The sequence below is a fragment of the Bidens hawaiensis genome, unplaced genomic scaffold (assembly GCF_021521415.1).
Source record: "Bidens hawaiensis isolate Kalapana, Puna unplaced genomic scaffold, B.hawaiensis_p1.1 tig00013519_1, whole genome shotgun sequence".
Classification (NCBI taxonomy): Eukaryota; Viridiplantae; Streptophyta; class Magnoliopsida; order Asterales; family Asteraceae; genus Bidens; species Bidens hawaiensis.
The window spans coordinates 601,871-625,124 of NW_027492147.1; the positions used below are offsets into that span (position 1 = coordinate 601,871).

At 38.7% G+C, this 23,254-nt stretch overlaps 1 pseudogene across 1 annotated transcript in view; it reads left to right on the forward strand.

Annotated features, from left to right (window-relative positions):
* Positions 1-19,460, forward strand: part of LOC143544308 (G-type lectin S-receptor-like serine/threonine-protein kinase At4g27290) — a 42,495-nt pseudogene extending 23,035 nt beyond the window's left edge. Inside the window, exons 3-7 of the transcript XR_013137231.1 lie at positions 5,917-6,041; positions 18,082-18,292; positions 18,374-18,611; positions 18,684-18,838; positions 19,082-19,460. The product of XR_013137231.1 is annotated as a G-type lectin S-receptor-like serine/threonine-protein kinase At4g27290 (transcript). The remainder of the gene's footprint in view (positions 1-5,916; positions 6,042-18,081; positions 18,293-18,373; positions 18,612-18,683; positions 18,839-19,081) is intronic.
* The last annotated feature ends 3,794 nt before the right edge of the window (positions 19,461-23,254 follow it).

Here is a 23,254-nt window from a genome sequence, read left to right on the forward strand (position 1 = left end):
GCACTTGCTCTGTTCTCACTGAGCTCTGCTTGGAGCTTCTCAGCTCTCTCTCGAGCATCAGAAAGATGCCAAGCAGACACCTTAGCCTCTTGCTTGGCTTCCGCAAGAGCATCACGTACTTTTACGTAATCATAGCGAAGCTCTTGGGAGGCAGCAAAGAAGGCTGACCCAGCAAACATATGATCGTTGAGCAAGTCGTCGCGAGCGCGGTCCTCCTGGAACCTCCTTTCAGATGGAGGCACAGCATGAGCCCAGAATTCCGCACACACACCCATTGACTGAAATGTGCTGTCTTCAGTAATATTCCATCTCGGGCGGTAAATGTGATCGGCTTCCTGCAAAAACAAAGTAATTATCTAAGTCATCAAAACATTAAGATGGAAGTCCGCGCAGCGGAGCAAAAAAAAAAGAACCTATACCTGCGGGGATGAAGCAGAAAAGTCAGCGCCAGCCTCACGAGAAGGCTCCGCCGCGAAGCCTCGTGGCGCTGCAGGACTGGCGCGACCGCGGTCGGAGTCTTCAACTTCAAACTCCTCATCCTCCTCGGAAACAGGCCTTTTCTCCTGCGACCTAGAGCCAAAATCGGTCTCGCGAGGAGGGCTGTGCGCAGGAGGAGGTGAGGAAGGTCTCGAACGCCGCCAGGTCGGCGCGCAAAACGGCCTCCTGCTCCTTTGTAATCCCAATGAGGGGAGATTCAGCACTAGCAGGAGCAGGAGCAGAACCAGCGGCGCTGGCACCGGCGCCAGGAGTGCCGCCAGCAGCTTGTACGCCAGCAACGACCTCTATGAAAAAATTAACAAAAAGAGATGCTTCATGACTTGGTCTAAAAGAAAAAACTCAGAAAATACAAGCACAATACGTACCTTGGCGCAACTCCGTTCGCGACACAAACATCGCCATGAAGTCCATTCTACCCTTTTTCGTGGGTAAAACAGGGGACTTCGAAGCGACCTCCGGCGCAGCCTCGGCATCTTGTTGCGCTGTCGCCGGCTCTACAAACATTTGAGTGAGCAAAGATTCATCAGTAATTCTATCAGAATCGCGCTCAAAGAACAGTAAAGGATAAGCAAAGTATACCTGTAGAAGGCGCAACACCGCTTCCCTTTTCCGCCGCGCGAAGGGAGGAGGTAGCGCCACCATACCTCAGGTGGACAGGAGGTCTGCCCACTTTTTGAGGCAGGGAGGACAAGGAAAACTTGGTGGTAAACACCTGGGTTTTCTCAGGTCCCTTCGCCTGAGTAGGAGGTTCCTGAACAACAGGGGCATCATTTTTCTTCTGTTTCTTACTGGCCCCTGCGCCAGTTTTCCCCTTAGCTTTACGCTTTAGTTGGGGCGCCTCCTCTTCCTCCTCCTCTTCCGCGAGCTCCAGCTCGTAGTTTTCGAGCGCATCTACAATACACGCAACAGAAGTGTTAGCAAAATTTGGTATTATAAAGGAAAATGCATAAGTACAAAGGCTTACCAGGCGCATCGCTGTCAAAGACAAATCCCAGATCAACAGGGATGAACATGTCATCAAAGCGATCGGGGAAGCCAACCTCCCCAGCGCCCAGCGCGACGGAGCCACCCTCCATATGCTCATCATAGGCGGCGTGGACATACTCCTTGCTGACTGCACAAAACAAATCAAATCATATCAGCAAAAAGATAAGTATTCGCGCAGAAGTAATGCAATGAGATCAACTTACACAAGCCGTCAACTTGGATCACGGGCTCAGTCGCGCTGTCAGCCCACCTCCTGCTCATACCCACACCCACCAGCGCCTCCTCACAAATTTTCTTGGCGGGGGATGGTTCAGCAGTCAACTTTTTCACCCAGGCGCCAGTTGGGTTCTTGACGACACCCACATCCGCAGGCGCAGAAGAGATCGCGCGCATGGTCATACGGATGGGGATCACACCAGCCCTGATGTAAAAAAACCTCTCAGACCAGTCATGAAGGCTCTTGAATGAAACAGTGGAGCACTTCACCTTCTGACTGCGAGGAATAAAAGAGAACCAAGAGTCTTGGATCTTGGGCTTGTAAAAAAACTGAAAGCGCCGAGGGGTGGGCTCCTCGCGCTGAGATTTGCACATGAACTCAAAGTGAGTCATGCGCACGAGTCCAAACGGATGGACTTGGGATATATGAATCCCATAGAACCTAAGCAGCGCACCCACAAACCTTGTCATCGGGAGACGAAGGTTGCAGTGGGTGAAAAAATGGCAATACAAGGATATATAGCCGGCAGGCGGGTCCGCCGCCGTTTGCCCGGCCCCAGGCAACATGCAGCCAAACACAGGGAGAAAACCCTGAGAGGCGATGAGGCTGTCAAGATCGGCCTGCCTCAGTTTGCAGGGGATTTCATTCCACCTCTTCACGGCCTTGGTCCTCCCTACCTCCTCCGATGAGGCCTCAGCAGCCTTCTTCCCCTTGCCGGTCTTCTTCAATGTAGACATTACTAACGATTTTCTACGGCAATGGATGGGGGAGATTGTGTTGTCTGAGCTATCAGACATACAACTGTAAAACGGACAAAGGATGATCTGAAGAACAGAGACCTGGAAGCAGAAGACACGTAATCGGAATAGAAAGAAAGAAAGAAAATAGCTCAGAAGAATAAACAAGAAGATGAAGGATAAAAAAACTCTAAGGCTGGCTTTTATAGGCCAAGGAGAGAGAAAAATTGGTGCTGATCGGACTTCACGCGCCCCCACATCGGTGGCTCATATGCTCACGCATCACATATGCTCACGCATCACATATGCTCACGCATATCACATATGCGCGTGGCGCATCAGCGCGCGGCGCATATCACATGCTCGTGCATATCACATCTGCGCATGAAACATCTGCGCGTGAGAATAAAGAGAAGACCTCGCGCATCCTCAGGATTGGCGCATATCACACATGCACATAATCAACCTCGTCCTTATCCAAATCAGGATTAGGGCAACCTTGATTGTGCACGTCAGACAACCTTCCAGAAGGTATCTTTTTAAGGAATAAGAATATGCTAATGTTGACAGCCACCAATGAAAGGTGGACAACTCAGCAAAGCCTATGTGCCACCACGTGCTTATAACCAATGAAAAAGCACCAGGTGTCCCAAAGGACGGTTGGGTTCAGCAGTCAACTTTTTCACCCAGGCGCCAGTTGGGTTCTTGACGACACCCACATCCGCAGGCGCAGAAGAGATCGCGCGCATGGTCATACGGATGGGGATCACACCAGCCCTGATGTAAAAAAACCTCTCAGACCAGTCATGAAGGCTCTTGAATGAAACAGTGGAGCACTTCACCTTCTGACTGCGAGGAATAAAAGAGAACCAAGAGTCTTGGATCTTGGGCTTGTAAAAAAACTGAAAGCGCCGAGGGGTGGGCTCCTCGCGCTGAGATTTGCACATGAACTCAAAGTGAGTCATGCGCACGAGTCCAAACGGATGGACTTGGGATATATGAATCCCATAGAACCTAAGCAGCGAACCCACAAACCTTGTCATCGGGAGACGAAGGTTGCAGTGGGTGAAAAAATGGCAATACAAGGATATATAGCCGGCAGGCGGGTCCGCCGCCATTTGCCCGGCCCCAGGCAACATGCAGCCAAACACAGGGAGAAAACCCAGAGAGGCGATGAGGCTGTCAAGATCGGCCTGTCTCAGTTTGCAGGGGATTTCATTCCACCTCTTCACGGCCTTGGTCCTCCCTACCTCCTCCGATGAGGCCTCAGCAGCCTTCTTCCCCTTGCCGGTCTTCTTCAATGTAGACATTACTAACGATTTTCTACGGCAATGGATGGGGGAGATTGTGTTGTCTGAGCTATCAGACATACAACTGTAAAACGGACAAAGGATGATCTGAAGAACAGAGACCTGGAAGCAGAAGACACGTAATCGGAATAGAAAGAAAGAAAGAAAATAGCTCAGAAGAATAAACAAGAAGATGAAGGATAAAAAAACTCTAAGGGCTGGCTTTTATAGGCCAAGGAGAGAGAAAAATTGGTGCTGATCGGACTTCACGCGCCCCCACTCGCAGGTGTAAGCCAACGCGAGCGCGACACGTGTCCCGGACACTGTGTGAGGGGACACGAAAAAAAAAAAAAAAAAAACTTTACAGCTGCTGCCAGAGTTCACGCGCCACCACTCGCAGGAACGGACCAACGCGAGCGCGACACGTGTCCCTGACAGCATGTGAGGGGACACGAAAGGCAACTGTAGCACCTCGAGCACACGAAAGGTCTGACACGTCTCCATCACTGACCCACGTCAGCAACAACCAACCACGTACAGGGACGATTCGTTTGCAACAAAAAGGATAGAATTTCGCGCAACGATGGGTAATAAGAGGAAAAAGACAAACCCCTACTAAAAGAGCAAACTGTTAAGTCTAATATCTATCTTGCCTCGCTCGCGCGAGACAAGACACACATTAGACTGGGGGGGCTTGAAGAGGTATGTACCCGCCTCAACACCGAGCAAGGCGGGTCAACCCACAAGATATAGACAAGAGGATTGAAATCAAGACATTATGAAGGCACAAAGCCAAAACCTATGCGCATGGCGCATATCACATATGCTCACGCATATCACATATGCTCATGCATCACATGCTCAGGCATCATATGCCCAGGCACCACACATGCTCAGGCATCATATGCCCAGGCATCACAGATGCCCAGGCATCACATATGCTCACGCATCACATATGCTCACGCATATCACATATGCGCGTGGCGCATCAGCGCGCGGCGCATATCACATGCTCGTGCATATCACATCTGCGCATGAAACATCTGCGCGTGAGAATAAAGAGAAGACCTCGCGCATCCTCAGGATTGGCGCATATCACACATGCACATAATCAACCTCGTCCTTATCCAAATCAGGATTAGGGCAACCTTGATTGTGCACGTCAGACAACCTTCCAGAAGGTATCTTTTTAAGGAATAAGAATATGCTGATGTTGACAGCCACCAATGAAAGGTGGACAACTCAGCAAAGCCTATGTGCCACCACGTGATTATAACCAATGAAAAAGCACCAGGTGTCCCAAAGGACACGTGGCGCAAAGCTACTGGAAGAGGCCAACAAAGCCCTAATTGGGTCTGAGCCCAATCATTGGAAACCCTAGCACTATAAATACAGCATCAACTCCACAAGGAAAACGGATCATATCATACTCAGAGGATCCAATATCATCTGATAACATACAATTACAGAGTATTCAGCTATTAAGCAATACACTCCAAATTCCTTACTCTCACATATTATTATCTTCTCCCACAAATACTTATTCTCACACCGGAGGGTTACCCCAAAGAGGACCCCTCTGTCCCTTTCTGAGGGGTAAGTTTACGGTGCTGTTCATTTTGTAGGTGGAAGAACCCAGATCCAAGAGAAACCATCGGTGAAATAGCATAATCACACCCGAGGAAAGTAGATCGTCTACCAGTGAGCCGATCCACGTTTCTTCAGTGGTGACGGATGGTGGTGGCAGAGGTGGATGGTGGTGGTGGGTGGTGGCAGTAGTGGTGGTGGTAGAATCTCGTCTCTCAAGACGAGATTTCAAAATCTCTTTTTCCAAGAATTTGAAAATATGGACGGGAAAGGCAGTCACTAAAGACGGTTTTTAAATAAAAAAGATTTAAAAAAATTTGAAATTTTGCTCCAAGATTATAATATAATTTGGACTTTATCTTCATTATTTTTTCAAATCTCGTCTCCTACCTGATTTTCTTTTAAAATTTGGCCTGGTCCCTCTTTATTATTCCCTTTTCCCAAAGCGTCTGGCTAGTCCAAATTGTAAAAGATTTTGAAGAAAAAATGGCTATTTTGGGAATTCTCTCTCTAAAAAGGACTATTTTGGGAATTTTTCCCATATTTTATCGTTACATTAGTTAGCAAAATTCTTTTTAATGAAGTTGAACATGTAATCCAGAAAATAAAAGTGGTGATGAAGATCTTGAGCTACTACAGTTTGGCTTGTCTGCATTACTTAAAGCTACCAATAACTTTTCAATGAAAAACAAACTTGGAGAGGGGGGTTTTGGACCAGTGTACAAGGTATTTTGCTACTCCATGACCTTATCTCCTAGACCAACTGTAAGCTTGATTCTAACAAACTCAGATCAGACAAATACCAATTGTTTAGTATTCTGGATCCAAAAAGGAGAAAAAGATGAAAAGAGTTAAAACCCAATAAACTAATCAGCCATATTTCATATTCAATAAGCAAAAGATGTTTACAATAATTCCTTGCTAAGATCTATTACAAAATGTTCTAACACCAAACCGAGACCACTTCATTACGAAACTATTCAAACCGCTAACCAAATAAGATAAAATGAAACACTATTTATAATTGCTGAATAGTGTCGCTGTTAGACTATCGACAGCACTAAGTAGTCTTACCTGGTGTCTTACGAAGCACAAACATAAGAATATGCGACATTATCTAAGGATGCTTTTATTAAAAGCCAACATAGATAATGTTGCTGACTACAACACTAACAAAAACATCAAAATCTTAATCTTCGTCTTCGTCTTCTTTCTCTTGATCCGGCCTTCTCCATGACTAAATTGTTGTTGCTTTAATACAAATAGACCCAACACTAAGTAAGTTATATGTATGCACCGACAATGCATGACGCGATAAACCTCATATCAGCTGCCAAACAAGATTCAAAACTTATTTAAAAACTACCCATAACTTCCACAACACTATAAAATTTCAAACTTAGTAAAAAATATTAGGATTATGTCAATACAGTACACACCTAGATTGATTCGTGTTCGATGTGACGAGGGAGCACAACACAATTATAATGCAACTATTGTTTTACCCGACGCGTTGTGCGGGGCAGGTTGTTAAAATCCGGACAATGATAAAACCCAAGTGTTGAGTGAGTAAGTCGACATGAATTCGATAGGTTACGATTACGCCCGTTACGGTAAAGGAGCAAAAAGAACTAAAAAAGATATGTATACCAATCGAGGTGGATCAATGAGTTGGGTCAGTCGGTAAACTCAGACGTTGGTAAAACCCAATCGTTGTTGGTCCTTAGCATTGAGGTTGTGAGTCTACACGAATTAAGTTGGTTTCCTTCACGTTCGTTACCGCACCATAATTGAAATAAACAAAGAAACGCAAAATTGACGGTCGATTGACGAATTCGGTCAGTCTTCGTCATGTTCGCTACCTTACCAGAATTACAAAAAATAAAAAACACAAAATTTGTGTTAGGTTGGCCTCCGTTATGTTCGTTACGATATCGTAACTAAAAACGAAAAAAAAACAAAATACCAAGGATTAATTCAGTGCTGCCAAGTGGCCCAATAATTAACGGCACCAAAGTCCTTAATTATCATACGGTAATAATAATAATAATAATAATAATAATAATAATAATGACTATCGAAGTATCATATAGATTTGGAAGGATAATAAAAGTTTATAAAATAAAATAAATATGAAGTAATATAAAATAAAAACGATTTTGATGAGTATTTAAAAATGAAAATTTATTGCTTACGTGACTATATTTTTAGAGGAATTTCAATATTAATTCTAATAAATACAAAATTTGGATTCTATCTAACTTTTGGTATTCAAGGTCAACGAGGTTTTTTTATCCTTCGACGCTTCGTGACGCGTGAGTGCGTGACAAGTTCGATCAACTCCTTATTAAGGGAAATATAAAATAATATCGTCAAGAAAACAGAACATTTGAAGATAATATATATTACTGTTAAAAAGGAGAAAAAGAAATATTTATTATATAATAAATAACTTAACAGAGTAGAGGCGTGTGAAACTTTGAATTAAATTACAAAAGTGCTCAGTTTTATTCTTTTGCGTGTCAAGCAAAGTTGTTTGTTTAAGCGTTTAAAAACTGGTAAAATCATACAAACTTGAGTAAACGTGTTGTTTGATAAAATGATTCATACTATAAAAAGAAATTAAGGTTCATGTATCCGGATTTGCTACGGGGCTCGTTTCCGTTTTATAAAAATTGGGTTGAGGAAAACGCGCACATTTCACCCGAATTGTCCGAATTCCTTTCAAAAGGGTTGGTTTTACTAAATTTATCCAAAATTATGACATTTGACCACTCTTGTTGTTTTGATATTCCAGCAGGTTCGTTAATCAGAACGTGGTCGATTTTATCAGAATTTATATTTGTTTAACTTTCAAATTAGCATACTTTTTTATACGAACATGTTTAAATTACAAAATTTATACACTTGCTAATTATAAGTGTAGATTTTTATAAAAATATTTTAAAATAATATTAACTTATTTATTTATTTATGAAAATTCATTTTAAACATTATTTTTAATCGATAAATCGTCCATTTATACCAAACAATACTAGAAAATTCTGATTATTTTTCTGAGTGGTCAAAATAACTTCATAAAATCCCTGTAAAATTTTCAGAATCAAACTATTTAGCTAAAATACCTTTTTAAGCAATAAACGATCCTTAAAATTCGATTAAACGAGAATTCATAAACTATAGCTAGGGTCCTCTAACTGACCCCAAAATTTATGTGACTTTATAATAGTTTACCTGAGTTCTTCACAAAATTTCAGAATTTTCCTAGCTAGTTTTCTATTTTTCATACTAAAACCTCAATAAATAGTAACAAATCCACCAAATATTCTCATTTTATCAAAATTATTAAATTTGAACAGGGACTCATTCATATAGCAACTTATGTCCCTTCAAATTTTCATGGTCTAAAACTATGCATGTCACAGTCTAGACCTAAACAGCCCCTAAACGAGCTTTTCGGTTAATACCTTTCTGTTTCTCACTCGGTTAATCCTTTTTCTTGTGTTTCCGGGTTCTTGGCTAGCTATAGCATATCTAAAGATCATGTACAACAAAACAAATTGTGTAACATCAATAATCAAGTCTTATAACATATGGTTTCGATTAGGGTTCTAAATCGAGTTTTTAATTCGTAAAAACGCGATTTAAACATTCTAATCCGTGTTTTTCATCAAAAAAGTTTATGATACAGGTTAATACACATTTTTAGCATCAAAACAGTTTTTGTTTCATTTTGAAGGGTTTTCCATGGCAAAACATCATTTTCCTTAATCAAGCCTTAATCTTTTGATTTAAAGCATGTTTCAAACACTTAAAATCTTGGTTTTACCTTGAGTTTTGGCTAAAAGTTTGAAGTGGGAGGCTGGAGTAGATGAGTATGTGAGATATTTTGAACACATGGGGGTTTGGGATGCCTTAATAAGGAAGGAAAACAATGGTGGGGGCCACCCCTATTTTGATCGGAAATGAGGGGCCCTAAGCCCCTTTTTTCCTTCTTTTTCCTCGTTTTGCATACACGTACAATAATTCCTGAGTCCATTTTAAGTTCGGGTTCGATTTTTGGGAAGAAAACTGGTTCGGATGCGGTAAACAATGCAAAAACGAGCGTTTTTCGGCTTAATTTTGTAAATTAAAGAAAACATACTATCTTGTTGTAAAAATCCAAAATAATTTCATAAGTTGCTTTAAACATCTCAAATAAGTATTTCATAAGTCTTTTTCGGCTTGACGAATGATACATGCTTGTTTTTGTACTAGTGATTGCGTTTAATATCATAACATATTGTTAACCGGAAATCTTTCTGTTTAACTGGTTTTCTACATACCCATGCTATAATTCGATATGTTAGTTACTATTATACATGTATCACTTATAGATGGCTCCCAATATATCTGAGTCATAATCAGTATCGTTCTGTTAATCGTTTACTCGTTACGTAATAGCTAAGGTACACCTGGTTTGGTTGCTAATGTCACACTTTATTGACATTTTCTCCGTTCGGGGAAATACACTGGTTCGTCTAAAACCCTCTTGATGATATGCTCGCAGTTGAAGAAATTGGTAAAGTAACTATTACTATTGTCTGACATCTTCAGAGGATTGGGATTTGAGCGTACGATTGTTTTATGTCTGTGGCCAAAATATTTGACATAAGGATTTGATGGCATCTATCAAGATTAGATTGAGGAGGCCGGGATAGGAAAGAATACCAACATATCTTATCCCTGTAAATATAATAAACTTATCTCTGATCAAAGCTTAGGTATGTTCAAATACCTAATTTTCTAAGATCGATGGCTCTGATACCAACCTGTCACACTTGGCACTACGAGCCTAGGTGCTTGTTTTGTACAAAAGGTGTTTTACATGAAAACCATAATTTACATATTTTACAATATTAAAACATCAGAGCCATCAGATCATCTAATGGTTATCCCCTCCATTCTTTATTTCCTATTCTTGGTTACCGGTAAAATAGTTTGTAAAATACGTCAGTGACACATGCTGATGAACACGTTGAAACTAAAATATTTTATATACTTAATTACTCCCTACGGTATCTTGTGACCCGACCCGTCATGGCGAAGGAAGTTATGAAATTATGAATAACTTTATAAATTCAAGCTCAACTCGAAACCTTTCACCAAAAACATAAGTGTTCGATTACTTGCAAACTACCAATATACAAAAGAACATTTCCCGCGCGGGTATAACTTGGGCCCAACCCGTCATAGAGGAAGAATGACCAAGGGAATGAAATGACTCATTACTGTTATTTTGTCATGTTTGGTTAACCTATAGGAACAGAATTATTATTTTATATCGTTTGGTAGAAAAATAATAAAAAGCGTATGAATAAAATAGAAATGATAAAAATATTCATATCTCAAAACTAAAAAACTACAAAAATAAAAAATTACATTGGCGACGGTGGCGCCGGCGACGGTGGCGGAAGCGATGATGGTGGCCAGGCAACGATAGTGATGGTGGATGTGGTGGTATGGCGGTGACCGTTGTAGTGAAGAAAGTGATGGTGGTGGTGGCAGCGGTGACGGTGGTTGTCAAGTGGTGGCGGTGGTGGTGATTATCAGGTAGTGTTATCTAGAGAGTAAGGTGAAAGGGGAATGAAATGAAAAAAAAGAAGGGGGTGGAAAGGAATGGATTTTATGGAATGAGATTCCTTGTGTAATCATTGATTCCATTCCATTGACCAACCAAACACCTATTTTTTTCATTCTTTCGCAATGACTCATTCCATTCCTCTCTCATTCCTGCCTACCAAACGCCACCTTAGTTTGTTTTGTATAGCTTTAACCTTGATGGATCATTTGCTTTTATAAAACATTTGGACCTTTAGTTCTTTTGTTTATTTATCACTTATATGCTACTTTTTTTTTCGTGAAAAAACATCTTTTGTTTATGCTCCTTCTTCAACAAGACATATCAAGTTGACCATAACCCTTGTATATAAAACTTTATGTTTCTTAAACGTGAAGAAATATTATTCAAACTGTAAGATCCCGAATCCGGGAATCCTATAGTTGGTAATCATACAAGAAACTTATAAAAATTTAAAACCAAGAAAAATTTCATTTTATTTAAAACCGATTCAGAGTAAATAACAGCGGAATAATAAGTGCCAAGATTCCCAAAACTTAACAAAATTTTCTTTTAAACTCAAGGCAACCCATTTCATTTTAAAAACTAGTTCAGAGTATAAAATCAGCGGAAATTCACAAGCACTAAAACAAGCTCCCAAAAACCGGGAAATATGCCCAAAACCAAATTTAAATGTGTTAAGTAATAACTTAAAAATAAACAGTCTTCATTATTAAATTTTCCCGACTAGCTATGCCTTCAACCGACCGAGTAGTCTCGAGCACGTCCAAGCGGTAAGCATCCTCCTCTTAACCTGAAACTCACACTAACAAACACACAAAGTCAGCTTGAGCTGAGTGAATTCAAGTTTTAAATATTGACATCTATATAAATCATTCCAAATGTTTAAAATATTGACATCTATATAAATCATTCCAAGTGTTTAAAATATTGACATCTATATAAATCATTCCAAGTGTTTAAAATATAATACGGATATCAACAGTTAGGCCATAATGAACCATAAGTAGTCATACTTATATATCTATATAATTATATCCCTATGCTTATCATTCAAGTAATAACATCAGGGTCGAGAACACGTACAACCCAAACACGTAACATCCGAGTAATAACATCAGGGTCGAGCACACATACAACCCAAACACGTAACATCCGAGTAATAACATCAGGGTCGAGCACGTACAACCCAAACACGTAACATTCCATCCAACGTATGCAAACATAAAGTAGGCATACGCAAACATCCTTAGTCGATAACGACTAATTAACATCACCAATAATTGGCCATAAAATAACGCATGTATAAACATACGTATATATATATACACACACACACACATCATTCGAAAATATACCATACTAAAAGTAAGACTATTGTCATAAAGTAACACATGCGTATACATACATAAATATCATCTCAAGACATGCTATGATACGAGTAAGCCTATATCCTTGAGCCTAATATATATAACCTTAAGGAATATATGACCATAAACGAGTCTCAAATATCCTAAGGCATAGAATCTAATTCACACATAGTTTCATAAGTCCACAAATACAAATAAGGCTATGTAATACCATCCAAAGAGTTTAAACGAGTAAAATCGGGTAAGATTGTAATACGGTGTGTATGCTAGCCCAAAACTTGAAAAGAGTAAAAAGGGGCATCATGAACTCACCTAACACGAGGCACACAATCACAACGGGCTAGAGGACCCTTAAGTACTCCCACAAGTCAAAAGCCTATCGGATTACGAACAATAATTACTAACGGTACCGAATCGACTCGTTTATCCTACGAGGCTTTCTAATATGGTTTGATGGACCTAAAGCCCCAACCATACTAATACCGTTTACATCAGCCCCCGAGGCCATGTATTTACCAAAACCACCCTTAGTTAATTCCGGGGACAAAGGATTTCCAAACTACACTCGAAAGTTGTTAATTTTATCGAATACGCGCGTTAACGGGTTGTTTATGCACTTAGCAACCAAATCAGCCCCGTGTGGACCAGATTTAGTAAAATCACATCCAACACGTCCACACGACGCTACACGAGTTGGATGGGTCGGTAATTCGCAAGCACGATGCACAAACTACCAATAAACGCGAATTCGCGTTGTACCGACCCGTTTGAGTAACCGACAACCAATTCAGGCCCATTAACATAAAAATTTAGTTTTTCACAGCCCGTATAACATATCGAGGCTACACAATCTATATTGGTTGTTAATTCCCTCAAACAACGCGCTAAACGCAACAATCAACAAACTAGACAAACGAAATCCTAGTTTTTCAATCTATTGACAATTGATCAATCAAACGAGCTTCATAGCCAACGATACTAAGGTAAAACATATATGACATACCTAGGAAGATGACGGAGCAAAACCTCACTTCAAACAGCCCCGACAAGAACACAATTGAACATCCACCTGTTTAAGCCTAAAACGAACTTATCGATCAATAACAAGTAAAACGTGCAGATTTTAGCATGCGAAGAGGCATTTAATTACATAGGATAACATTTTAAATAAATTATTAAATTTTTACCAGACTTTAATAAATTTCTTAGGTTTATAAAAATATGTTTATTATATTTTTATAGTGGACACAAAAATCATAAAAATTCCTCCAACACAGAAAGGTATGTGCAGCTATTTCAGTGCGCAACAAAATGGTTTTATTTTTATAAAAATCATTACCCAACCAAATTAAACGATTCCAATTGGGTTTGGTTCCTAACTCAAAATATTAACTTCGAGAAGTGGAACAAACCAATTTGGAGTTGACGAAAAAGAGTTATAATGTCAGGAAGACAGACCAGAATTCGTCATCCCGCATCAGCTTTGACACTCGATCTTATAAAATAATAAAAAGCATTCAAATCTTGTCCAAAAATTACATATTATACCTTTCTGGAAACTAGACTCAACTTAGAACATCATAGAAACAAGAATCAATCAAAAAAATATATTTTCATCGAGTTACAGACCGAACAATAAACGAGTATGAATCTGTCAGAAATCGTTATAACCAAAAACTCAACCCTAACGTGTTCAATAAAGGGTTTCATGATTAAAAAGAGTTGCATGGACGTTAGACTAACCTTGAATTAGACTCGGGAGGGATGGAACTTGGCTGGGGCTGCACGAAAAAAGAGGCGGGGGCTGCTGGGAATGCAAAGATCGGACATAACAAGAGGGAGGAGGGAAAGAGTTAGGGTTTTGATGCTATAATAAAATAATTACACTCTAGCCCTTCAAAATTGTACAATGTAATAACTTGGATGAAAGGTTAAATAATTTAACTTACGAGAATGACAAGGAGGTCCCCGAAGAATGCCAACTCAATCCCGAAAGATATACAAACTCTACAAATGTCTCATGCCGATAAACGAAAATGCCGGGTGCTACATACTAATCTAACGCTTTAAGTTATAAGAGGCAATGTTTTGAGCAAAAGGATGGATAGACGAATTTTTAAAATGTATTACAAGGCTCTAATTTTGAAAGACGAAACCCCGGATTTTAAACAAACATTTATAAACGATTGAGCCGATTAACGAAATTTACGAGCGTTACACAAACCATAATACTTTGTATGTAAAATCTTATGTTTCTTAATCATGAGGAAACATTATTTTAACTATACCATTTATATATATAAACTTAATGTTACTTAAGTATAAAGAAACATTATTTTGTCTATAACCTTGGCTTATGAAAATTATGCTTAACTTGCAATTGATCAAGGTTTGGCTATACCCTCGAATAGGGTCTAAGCTATATAATAATATAATAACTTACGCGGAACCCCTACCTTGAGCGGGTACCTGAAGTTAAATGCCTAAGCTTGAACGAGCAACACTTCTACTAGTCGTCGGGTATATGGGGAAACAATCGTCAAAGACTCCTATCACCTTGCACATATTTCATGAAACTACTCGATGGATTGCTGGGATTGTGACACATACTTCAAATCTAAATGTGTGTAGAGAAAGTGTGTTATGATGAATTGGCTTATCACCCCGAGCCCCCTTTTATTGGCAAAATTTTCTCTTTCGTTGCGAATCATGACGGGACGAGCCTTAAGCCGCTATTGGATTATTTTAATTCGCCGCGTAGCGTGACGGATGTAGGGTTTGGCCATCGCGTAGTGCGACGCCACCCACTAGGGTTTTATCATTAACCCTAGACCTGCCACATGTTGACACGTGTTTGGAAACGTGTCACCTGGCCGTAGTGACTATGTCGCGTGCGACGGTGAGGTGGGTGAGTCCGTTGTGTAACGCGACACCGCCCATCCTCAGTTTTGTGAGATCCCCATCGTGTATTGCGATGGGCTTACTCATAGTACATCGCATAGCGCGATGGGTTTGGAAAATCAGAAATTTCATTTTCCATCCCTAATCTTTTAAAACTTGACAAAATTGGCCTGAATTTTTCAGGATGTTACGCATCGCGCAAAGCGATGGGCTTGTTTATGGCCTATCGCGTAGCGCGATTAGTAGAAAATTCAAAATTTTCATTTTCCGTCCTGGATCTTTTATAACTTGACAAAATTGATCCAAAAGTATCGGGATGTACAGAAGTCATCAACAAGTAACATAAATTGCAATTTGCCACCCATCGTTAATGGAGAAATGGTCCACATAAATTCGTGTGGAACAATTCGAGAGGCTTCATTGCTCGATCATTTGCTTGTAATTGGAACGGATTTCTTCTTTATTTTTCCTCTAAACATGCATCACATACCTTTGATCCATATGACAACTAAGGTACACCTCTAGCAATGTTAGAGCTACTCACTCTATTCATATCCATAAAGTTCAAATGACCAAGGCTGGACCAATTCTTGCATGCCAAAGCCAGCCTTAGTCATAAATTGAATTAAGTAGACATACATGTGAACCGATCTTCGACGAGATCTTGTAAAGGCGGTTTATTGAACAAGGCACCTTTATTAAAAGAACTCCATCTTCATCATATAGCGATAGAATCCATGCTCCATTAAAACCTTGCTTCCATTCTCGGTGAGTTGGCCAAGACTAATGATGTTGCTCTTCAATTCCTGGATAAAACACACGTCATACATTAATCTTTGTTCTCTGTTTTTACAATCAAAGATAATTGTCCCTTTACCTCAAATTTGTATTTTGGACCCATCTCCAAAATGTAACTCTTCACTTATCCACGTGCCAATCTCTATGAAGTTCGAATCGTGTTCGTGTCCCGTCAAGTGATTTGATGCACCATTCTCCAAATACCATAAAGTGCTATCACTTGAATCATCTGCATAAATCTTTGGATGCATCTTCTCTTCATTTAGTAAAATCATTTCATTAGGATCCTCCATCATAATCAATGCTGGTCCTTCCTTGGTCTCATTCAGATTCGATTCAACCTTTTGCACCCTATACACTCCCACAAATAATGCCCAAGATTGTTACAATTATAACATGTTATTTTCATCTTGTCTCACCCCTTGTCTCATCGCCATTTTGGTTTTATGGTTCTGGTCATCACAGTTTTGTGTGGTATAATCTGACTGACCATGTCCTCGACCATACCCGCGGCCATGTTCTCGACTGAACCTTCTACCTCGATTACTCGAGCTTTCGCCTCAAACTGAAATCTTTACGGTTATGATTAAATCTTCTTTCACTTGAATCATTTGGAAACATTAACTTGTTTTCAACAATCTCTTCATTTCCTTTATCCTCCCCTCAAATGCCTTTAACCTTGCTAAACAGTCTTCAAAAGTCATTGTTGCTAAATCAGTAACATGTTCAACGGTGGCCACAAATCCAATAAATCTAGTTGGCATGGAATCAAATAGTTTTTTTAACAGCTATAGCTTCTTCCAAAGTTTCTCCAAGACTGTTAAACCTGTTAATAATCTCGAATAACCTATCTGCAAAATCTTTGACTGACTCTCAATACCCATCTTTAACCGGTCAAACCCACGCTAAAGAGTCTGCGACTTTACTTGCTACACACGTTCGGCACCCACATACCTAACCCGAAGTGCCTCCTAAATCTCTCGAGCAGTACGGGTTGTGGACAGTTAAGCCAAAGTATTTTTTGGCAATGATTGATAAATCATGGCTCACGCGCGATCTTATGTTTTGTTATCTATTCATCTTCATTATCGGGATCAACCACTTCCCATAGATCTTGTGCATCAAGTAAAGCCTCCATCATAATCACCCATGTGTTGTAGTTGGAACCGGATAAATTCGAAACTAACAATGATGACGCAATCGGTTCCCTTTGATGTATGACGATCTAATTCTGTGGCGGAGCACCACCAGCACCCCCATCAGCCATACTTTACGTGTTTGATTCTTCAAAATCAAGTCATTAAGTCAACAACCTTTAGCGATCTTGTGATCGTGGTTTTTGCACACCACGTCTCCTTCAAAGGATCTTTGCTCTGATATTAATTATTGGAGAAAAACAATTAGCACACAAAGAACAAGAGACTACTCAAAGTATTTTTATTAAACTTGATCACACTACTACATTCTTGGTTCATACTTATAGTACTAGAAACTTTCATACAAAAACACTTCGACATAAATGAAATCATAAAAACAAATTAACTAGTATAAGTTAAAAGGAAAATAACTTAACTCTTCATCAACCCACAATAAACATTAGACCATTCATATACTAGAGAATAGTGATGTTGCTTCCAGCAACACACTTAGCTCAATATTACACACACATTTACATTTATTATATTTGTATATGTGTATGTGATGTGAGAGTGCAGGGGCACCTCTCGTTTGTTGTAGGTTTTTAAATCCGGATTTGGTAGACACGGGAAGTGGATGAGGGTGAAAATGAAGGCGTCTAAAAGTGTGAGTCAGTGGATTACGGACATTGCCACATAACCACATTGTTGATTCTCTATGCTAAAGCTTATAAAAATCAACTGAAAACAACTATTATAAATACCTTGAATCCAATTAGATATTTTGCAATACACATCGATGACGCACATATGTAAATACCTTTGTTCCCAATAAAGACAATAAATATGCTGGAATGAAATAAACTGAAAACATGTAACTTATGAAGATGTATAGATGGGTTTTTATTGTCTTATGTCCATCTGAGAAAGATATGTTTCAGGGTGTGCTGGAAGATGGACAGGAAATAGCTGTGAAGCGGCTAGCAAAAAAATCCACTCAAGGACTTCATGAGTTCAAGAATGAAGTCATCTCAGTATCTAAATTACAACATCGGAATCTCGTCAAACTGAAAGGATGCTGCATAGAGGGAGCATAAAAAATGTTGATTTATGAATACATGCCAAAAAAAGGCCTGGATTCCTTGATATTTGGTAAATAGGTCAATACTAATTAAAATTTAGAAAAGTATTAAATTATCAAAAACATAAACTACAATTTATATTGTGCACCAGATAAAACTAATAGGGAAGTTCTTGATTGGCCTACACGTTACCAAATCATCATTGGTATTGCTCGTGGACTTATGTATCTTCACCAGGATTCTCGGCTCAGAATCATACATAGAGATCTTCAAGTAAGCAATATCTTGCTAGACATGGATATGAACCCGAAAATATCAGATTTTGGCATGGTTAGAACTTTCAGAGGGAATCAAATTGAGGCAAACACAAATAGAGTGGTTGGAACATAGTGAGATTCATTTACCCTAACCTTATTTTCATTTATTTAGTGAATCACATTCATGAACTTAATTCCTTGTAGCGGCTACAAGGCGCCAGAGTATGCAGGAGATGGTATCTTTTCAATAAAATCAGATGTATATAGCTTTGGTGTACTTATGCTGGAAATTGTTTGTGGGGTGAAAAACAGAGGATGTGTCCACAAAGAACATTGCAACAATCTTGTTGGGCATGCAAGTTTGGGCCTTATAAAACAATTATTTTAATCATTTATTGGATGGTTAACTTTGCTTTCACCGATAAAAAAATGACTATCAAAAAAATATATAGAGATTCGAGAAAATCTCAACCGATTTCTCTATAATGTGTTTGTTTATGGCGAATCTAATTAAAAACCAAAACAAAGTTGCAACTTTTATAATGCAACACGCCATTTTACAACAACTAAACACAATACTTGTGTTCTTTGTGCTTGACAAGCATGGGTACTCCATAATGAAGATAGACCTTTGCAATTAGTTGCCAAGTACTTAAGTGAATCAATCAATGTATCGCAAGTTTTACAATCAATCCATGTTGGTTTATTATGTGTTCAACGTCACCCTGAAGATCGACCGACTATGACTTCTGTGATCTTAATGCTGGAAAGTGAAGGTCCATTGCCTTCTCCAAAAGAACCAGGATATTATATTAGAGAAGATAAGCAAGATAACACACAAACTTCAAGCTCATATGAACTTAGTTCTAACAATGATCTTAGCATTACCATGTTAAATGGTCGATAAGATGAAAGATATATGTATTTGTAAGAAATAAGTCGAACAACATCATTTATCTTAAATTACTCAATCAACAATATCTTCATCCAAAACAATTCAATTTCACACCCCCAACATTTAGTTTTGTAGTGTTGAAAAAAAAAACACCATTTTAATTACAAACGAAAACAAAATGCTTATCACCCATTTCTGGTCATCCAATATTGAAAGACTAAAATCAACAGAACTGGAAACTTTTAGCAGTGCTACTATAGATTTTTTTTTGATAGGTTTTGTGCTTAAAAAAATGCTTTTAGATGGTTAACTATATTTTTCAATGCTTTTGGATAATTTGCTGTGTCAGATAGCCGATTAAGGTGTGACATTTAAGCCAAAACAAGGTACACCTCAGTACGTATTTACCGATTAAGCAAATAAACGCCTTTTGCGTAACAAACTAACGATTAACCGAACGGGTCGGGTTATGACCCAGATATCTCGGGGGGGGGGGGGGGCATCTATAAGTGATATACGATCTATACAAGCTAAAACATTAGAAATATGGGCTTAGTTTGATAGCAAACAAGTTAAACGAAAATATGCTCGTTTAACTACCCGCTGTAGATTTAAACGCAAAAGATAGTTACAAACCAAGCATTGTATCATCCGATAAGCCGAAAAAGACTTACCAAACACTTATTTGAAATGTTTTAAGCAATCCGTGAAAATATTTTTGATTTTTACAAACATATAGTATGTTTTTATAATTTTACACAAAACTAGCCGAAAAAACACTCGTTTTCGCGCTGTTTAACGCACCCGATAAGTTTTTCGCGCCAAAAACCGAACCCGAACTAAATTTGGACTGGGCTTTTCGTATTTGGGCTTGAAAAACCTGACCATTGGGCCAAAACAGCCCATCATGGGCCATAAGGGGGTTCCGATCGGCAGCCCACCCCCACCCCCATTTTTTTTATATAACTTGTTAAGTAAGCTTATTATTCATTTCATTTGATAAAAATTGAAGTCCAAGCAGCTGCAAGTCAGTTTTTCCAGAAACCTTCCAAAACCCTAAGGTAAGAGCTTAAATAAGTAGCTTTTGAACTTGTTTAATACCATAAAAACATGTCTTGGTTACTAAAAATCATTCCTAACCGTGTAAAAATCCTAAAAATGGTCCATAAACATGTTTTGATCATACACATGGTAAGGAACCTGTTTTGATAGTTTTTTTGGCCATAAACACGGATTAAAGGGTTGAAACGACGTTTTTACGATTCAAAAGTTCGTTTTTGTGCACTAGCTGAAACCCTAACTTAAGGGCTGTTATGTTGATGAAATATTGCTTGGTTTGTGATATAGGACTTGTACCTAGCTTTCTTAGAAGCACAAGAACCTGAAAACTTGATTAAAAGGTCGGAAACGAGCCAAACCCGCTAAGGTAATGCCGAAATACTCGCTTACGGGCTATTTAGGTTAAGGTTGTGATGTGCACATTTTTAGGACTTGAAATTTTTCAGGGAAATCAGGGACCATATCAATGAGTTCCTGTTAAAATTTGGTAATTTTTCGACCATTCGAGAATATTTGACGAATTTATTACCGAATTGAGACGTTTATTTGGGAAAAATTACTAAAATACTTTAAAAATTATGAAATTTTTCTGGGAACTCAGATTTGATGTATTTTGTTCACATATGAATTTTGGGATCATTTGGAGAAGTTTAAGGGTGTTTTGTTTATTTGCGTTAGTGTGAATTTTTACAGCCGAATTTGGGCCGAAAAGAATATTGCAAGAGCTTTTTACATTTTTAAATTGATACAGGTTGATTTGGGACATGATTTGAGCATTCAGCAATTTTTATGGAATTTTTGGAAATTGTTTGGGGTAAACGGACGATTTTCAGGCGAAATATAGCTAATAAAATGAATTTTTATAAATTAATAAATCAGTAAATAAATTCAAGAAATATTTTTATAAAAGTCTACATATTTTAATTGATAAGTGGTTAAATTTTCATAATTTAATGATTAACGGTTAATTAATTATGCTAATTTGAATATTAAACAAATTCAGTTTTTATAAAAACCGGCAAGTTCGCGATTAACGGACCTGCGAGAATATAAAAACACCAAGAGTGATCAAAAATCATATTTTTGGACTAATTAAGTAAAAACGAACTTTTCTATGAAAAACCTGGACAATTCGGATGGATTGTGCGTGTTTCTTCTTAAATCAAACTGAATAAACGGAAACGGGCCCCGTGGCTAATCCGGGACCCCAATAAGTGATCTTTCTTTATAACTTAATCATTTTAGTAACCAATACATTTACCCAAGCTTATTTTCCCATAACTGTTTTCTGAACGCGTAAACGAACAACTTGGCCCAGCTGGAAAAACGGGAACCTGAGCCAAGTTCAGTTTTAAGTATTAGACATTGAACAACATCACAACCTAAGCCTATTGCCACTTTCTGGGCATTCCAACTATACCCAGATTAGTTATACAGCCCAGTTTAGTATTGAGATTATAATAATATTAAAGTATTAATATTATTATAATATTGATTATAGGAACTACTGACAGCGGACCGAACAAACCACGAGCCGATACAGTTCTGATTATCTACTAAACCGTGAGTTTCATGACCCCACTTTTAAACTGTTTTACGAACTTTTGGGGTGAAAAGCATGTTTGATTACATATACATACCTGAAACATGTACTGATGTGAATTATCTAAGTGCTAACACACGAAAGTCCCCACGATCACAGTGATTAACTTCGAGCCGGTGGCTTGTGAATAGTACTATTGGTTTGACAAACCCAAACGGAATCGGCCTGGTTGCCGTGTCACATAGCGCCGTTTGCACATGACAATATTTATACAAACAGGCTATGTAGTGTTAGACATAGCTACAGGGGCATGTTGTGGGCGGAAAGGGGCCACAGTGGTTGATTGAGCGTGGGAAATGGAAGCACGCAGCACGAACAGTCCAGGCTTCACTGTAGCTTAGCATATTTACATCACATACATTATTTACATACATACATACTTATTTCATGATTACAAGTGTTAACTTGTGAATACTCATTACTGTTTTCTTGAAACTCGTGAAACTCACCAACTCTAGTAGTTGACCCGTTTTAAACTGCTTTTCAGGTGTACCTAAATTGGAATGATTTGGTGACCTGTTACTTGCCTGAGGTGTGTGGTTGATGCTACGTGAATAGAAGCAAGGGCGATAGTAGTAAGAATGTATAGTTAACGAACTAGTTTTGTTTGTATCACCTAGACTGTAAAACAATGATAGAACGAAAAAATGTAATATATTGTAAATTAGTTTGTAATGTTTCTTTATAAACAATGTATTGATATCAGAGGTGTCTGTTACATTCCCGTTTTACGCTTCCGCATTGTGCTAGTCGGGGTGTGACATAAGGTTACACATAAACCACCTTTCCAAGTGGAAGTCTATGTTATCCATGTCAAAACCAAAATACTTGGAAAGGTAGTGCAAAATCAAATGGCATGGACTGCCACTTTGAAAAATGTGACTTATGTGTAACCCTAATTCGCTATCTTAGATAGTAAATTACATAAAAACATTTAAAATATAGTCAGCCACCTATATTTTTTTTTTATTAAACCATCCAATCCATAAAAAATATCGGCACTATACTTGCTACTTTGCTTGGACATGGATGCCACATGGATGCGAATATGAGGGCAGGATATTAGATTGTTTTTTCAGGAAAATTGTAAAAACTAGTAGGCTTTTACATCTATGTAAAACTAGTAGGCTTTTACATATCGTATGTTGCCTATATTTTTCAAATTGTCAAGGTATAAAAAAAGTAGGTTGTCTTGCTTCATCTTATTCTTATAACATT